The 5,000-nt window shown below is 40.0% G+C and overlaps 1 long non-coding RNA gene across 1 annotated transcript; it reads left to right on the forward strand.

Moving 5' to 3' along the window:
* The first annotated feature begins 291 nt into the window (after window positions 1–291).
* LOC134929060 (uncharacterized) lies at window positions 292–1,474 on the forward strand. The gene is made up of 3 exons (XR_010178244.1): window positions 292–339; window positions 643–717; window positions 1,301–1,474. It is a non-coding gene; the product is annotated as an uncharacterized LOC134929060 (long non-coding RNA).
* The last annotated feature ends 3,526 nt before the right edge of the window (window positions 1,475–5,000 follow it).

A 5,000-nucleotide genomic window follows, 5' to 3' on the forward strand; every position in this document is an offset into this window, starting at 1 on the left:
CACGATATCCATTTTGTATTATGGTGCCCAAAATTGTGCATCCGACCCACCCTCCACTAGCCTAACCCTCCAATCATACTCTGAATCCACACTCTGCATTCTGAATGTCGGGATCCAGACAGCAGGTCTTTTAAATACAGTACTGTATGTCCCCTACCGCTGGACAGTCATTCTGCTCCTACTGTATTATGAATATATCTCTGCCTCCTGTAGCACTGTACTACTGTGCAATTTTGTAGTAACTGTACTCTACTGTATTTTGTTTATAATATTTTTTTATTTTCAACTCAGTAATTATTGACAGTGAGGATGAGGATGAAAAACCCTCTCCCCAACTTGGTAAGTAAACTGCAGTATTGTACTGTACTGTACATTGTGTTAAACCAATGGGTTGGGTTTGCGTGACCAGCAGTCAGGATTCTAGCGGTCAGGTGACCGACAGTGGCATCCTGATTGCAGCAATCCCAACAGGGTGAGGTACGGTATCCTAACCCTCCTCCACTACCCCCTGATTCTGGCCTCGACATTCTCGTCTCTGTGTGCGAAATCTACTCTCCTCCTCCAATTCCTGACTGAATTTTTGCTTTACTGTATTCAACACAGAATACAAAAGTATATTTCATGGATTTTTTGCTTTCACAGCCCCTACACTGTCACAGGCGGTGGCGGAGGAGGAGGACCAGGACTCTATGTCCATCACCTCACTGCACCCATTAAGTAAGTCCAGTCCGGTACATCGTGCCTCTGTAGAGCCAGTTTGAGCAAGGAGAGATTGATTGCTTCTTTTTTTGGTGGGGGCCCAAACCAACCAGTCATTTCAGCCACAGTCGTGTGGCAGACCCTGTTTATATAACATAAGGGTGGTTGGGAGGGCCCAATCACAATTCCATCTTGCACCTCTTTTTTTATTTATTTATCTTTGCATCATGTGATGTTTGGGGAAAATTGTTATAAGGTTTGATGTAAAAAAAAGGTTAAAAAAAAGAGGCAGATTAGATGGGCAAAGTGGTTCTTACAGTATTTGTCATCAAATTCTATGTTTCTGTATGCAGACCCTCCAACATGACCCGCCGCACTGCTCTGTTTCTAGACTTCCCTCTTAATTTATGATTTCCATCACCTGTGTTGAACTAGTTATATGATAAGAAAGCTGTTTCTTCACAGGTGATGGCAATAATAAATTAAGAGGGAAGTCCAGAACCAGAGCATTTTGTACCTAGTGGGGCGGGTCATGTTGGAGGGTATGTGTATTTCCTGGAATGAACCTTTTTTTTTTTCACATTAATGTTTTTTTTCACAGGCCCTACACTGGAACAGGCCACGGAGGAGGAGGAGGATGATGATGATGCTGCTGCATTTAGTGGTAAGAATTATTACTGACATTGATCTGATGCCATCAGATTTTTCTGGCAAATGCGTAGAAATCGGATGAAAATTGTTTTTGTTTGAACTGGTGATATTGCCCATACAGTAGCAACCGATCACATCCCACATTAACATTTACAGTATCTAGTTACACTTACAGACGATAATACAGTACAGTAGGTAATATTTGATTGGTTGCTACTGTATGGACAACATCCTGTTCTAAAAAAAACACCCATCTTACTCAATTTCTCTCTCTCTCTCTCTCTCACCCCTTGTCACTGTCTCTCCATTCATCTCTCTAGATACTGTCAGTGATGAATTTCCCATTAGGCACGAGAGGCACGTACTGTACCTAGTGGCGGCATCTGTTTGGGGGCCTCAGTTGGATGCTTACAGTATGCTAATACTGTCATCCCAAAAATTACCACTACAGTAACTGCTAAATATTTTAAGTGTACTGTACAATATGCACATACAGTACTGTACAGTATACATAATTCAAAAGAAAAAAGAGTTGCTACCTTATTCTAGTCATAATCACCGGCATACGGGTCACTCACAAATTTTCTGATGGTCTCGGTGGGGTCCCTTGGAATCACCATGCCTGTCACAAGCATACCTTTTTTTACCCACCTGACACTGGGCCTGGACACTAGTGTACTATTACTATACTTTTTACTGTATACTGTATCTTATAATATTCTTCTCTTTTACCCACAGACGACGAGCCAGAATACATTTTTGGTAAATATACTGTACAGTAGCAATAGTTGGTACTGTAATTACAGTATTTTTTTTTCTCCAACATTATTTTAAGTCAAACTGATATGACTAACTGTACTGTATTTTATCTTTTTACAGTCCGTCGCCAACCAGTGGAGGAGACACCTGGTAATAAAATAGAAATACATAATGCACTGTACTGTATTCTAACTTACTGTAACATGTATAACACTGAGCTGATCATCTTCACACCCTCTGACATAACCTTACAGTACAAACTGTACTTTCTCTCCTTTTTCACCCTCTTCACTCCACAAATGCATGCTGCGTTTCCTGACTACTGATATAATAGTGTGTAGAGCGTAGCGAGGCACCGTGCCCACCGCGTGGCGAGCGAAGCAAGCATGCAAGGGGCTGCTTTCCGCTCGCCGCCCCTGTCGGGATTGTGTGGTCGGGATTCCGGCGTCTGTATTTTGACTGCCGGGATCCCGTCCAGCGGGATTACGTACTGATCTCCAGTCTGAGCCTGCCCTAGGCATAGGCATACTTGCCAAATGCCCAGGGGCACAAGCAGCTTCTGCTGATTAATATGATATGCAGCATGCCTACAGTATATTCTGTGCATACAAAATGCATTACTAATGTGCAGCATTATGTGTATACAGTACTTTGTTGTGTAACATATACTGTAGCAAGGGCACTACTGTGTGGTCTAATGTGAACAAAGAGCAATATGATGTGATGCAATGTGAATAAGTGGGAATACTTTGAGGAGTAATGTGGTACTATCATATGATGTAACGAGAAAAAGAGACACTATTGCATGATATGTTGTGAATAAAGTTGCAGTACTGTGTGGCGTCATTTCAGATTGGGGAATTACTGTGTGGCCATGCCCCTTCCCAGCAAGAACATGCACCGTTTTGGGATGCACACCGAATGTGCACACTGTTGCTATTTTAAACATACAGTACAGTAAGTTGGAGGAGCACCAAAATGAGGACTGCTATGGTTGAGGGGTGATGGTGCTGGGAAAGGGGTACAGGCTCAGAGGCGGAAATAGCATCTGTGCAAGGGGGCAGCATCCAAAAACTTGACTAGGGAATCATATTATTTATGGCTGGCTCTGAGTACAGTCCACTATTATGGATAGTACTCCCTACAACACCACCTACAGTACTGTAACCCTCTTTTTTCTGAAGCGGTCATGAAATGTCATGACTGCTAATACATACAGTAAATGTCTACAGTATTTGTACTGTGGTGTTTTATTCCTTTGACAATTTGTTTATGACCTATTGAAGCTAAACTCTTGTACAGTACTTTATATTTTGAATACCAGCAATACAGTATAATACTGTACCTACAGTATACAGTAATAATTGTTTACTATTTGAATGTGACTAAATGTTTTTTTTTCTCCAATATAGTGCCAATTATTTATGGGGGCCCCAGACAGGGGCAAGATAGGTGGGCTGGCCCAGAAGCGGGCAGGCAGCAGCCCACTTATACAAGAGGTAAACTAAAGCAATGTTTAAATTACCTCGACAGCATACAGTAGTGTTTGATTTACTGTACTGACAATACAGTACTGTACATTGTAAATAACAATATTGTCTAATATAGAGTAAAGTACTGTATTGCCATTACTACACTGTAAAGTATTCAGTATTTGTTTTGTAATACTGTCCTTTTTTTCCCACAGAACAGTTGCAGCGTGCCATCCAGCTCCTGCGGGTGGTGGTCCACCTCTTAGTGGACCACTTTTTTAATTTTTTATTAAGATTAATTTAATTTTATTTAATAAAAATTTTTGTTCTTGTACTCCATTGTATAGTATCTTTTTCTACTGTATAAGATAGGCATACTGTACACCATACAATTATCTGGCAGATAATCTGCAAGATCTGGCTGTTTGTAATGAAATTCTCTCCTAATTTAGCTGTGGTGTACAGTACCTCCTGAGTGTGCTGGGGTGCTTTCTGGCCAGTTTGGGGTGATTTGGAGCAAGTTTGGTCGGCCATCTGGCCGACATGTGCTGTCGACTGTTTGGCAAACATGTGTTTTCACTCCAGCATGTGTGTGTCAGGCATTTTGTGTGTGTCAGGCATTTTGTGTGTGTCAGGCATTTTGTGTGTGTCAGGCATTTTGTGTGTGTCAGCCATTGCTGTGTGGTTCCACAAATGTTAGCGTGTCAAAGTGCTGACCACTGACACCACTATTTCACTTTGTACCGCATGCCTTTTGTGGAACCACACAGCCCAGCATGACTTATTGCTGGGCTGTGTGGTTCCACAAATTTTCTTGGAAAACAAATGAACATGAGTGTCTTTACTTTAATACTTTTTTTTTTTTTTTCCCCACAGATATCTATATACACAAGAAAAGAATGTAACGAAGAACAAACTACTTTTTTGTTTTAATTAACTTTCAAACTTTATTTAAAAAAAAACACCTTTTTTTTCTTCAATAAACTTTTAAAAATAGAAGTTTCCTGTGGTTTTTATTAAAATATGAAATGCAAGATGCCTAACCAAGTTGTTTTACATACAGTATACCACTCTTAATTGAATTCCCATCATACAGTAGTACTAATTTATACAGTACAGGAAGTTGGGAATACAAACATTGGAAACCACGTCATGTTTATTTTAAGAAACACTTTATTTACGGACAAAATCATTTGGAACATGTAACATCACACATACTGTACTGTATTGTAATAAAGCCAACATCACACATACTGTACGGTACTTTAATCAAAAGGTAACAGCACAAATACAGTAACAATATCAACTTTAACATTTTTATAATTTATTTTTTTGTGGTGGTGGTGCGGGGTAATGGTTTTTGTACTTTATTTTTAGGTTTTGCTTTTTTGAATTATTTTTCGTTTTTGTCTTTTGCTT

This window comes from Pseudophryne corroboree, chromosome 5 (genome assembly GCF_028390025.1).
Source record: "Pseudophryne corroboree isolate aPseCor3 chromosome 5, aPseCor3.hap2, whole genome shotgun sequence".
NCBI classification, from domain to species: Eukaryota; Metazoa; Chordata; class Amphibia; order Anura; family Myobatrachidae; genus Pseudophryne; species Pseudophryne corroboree.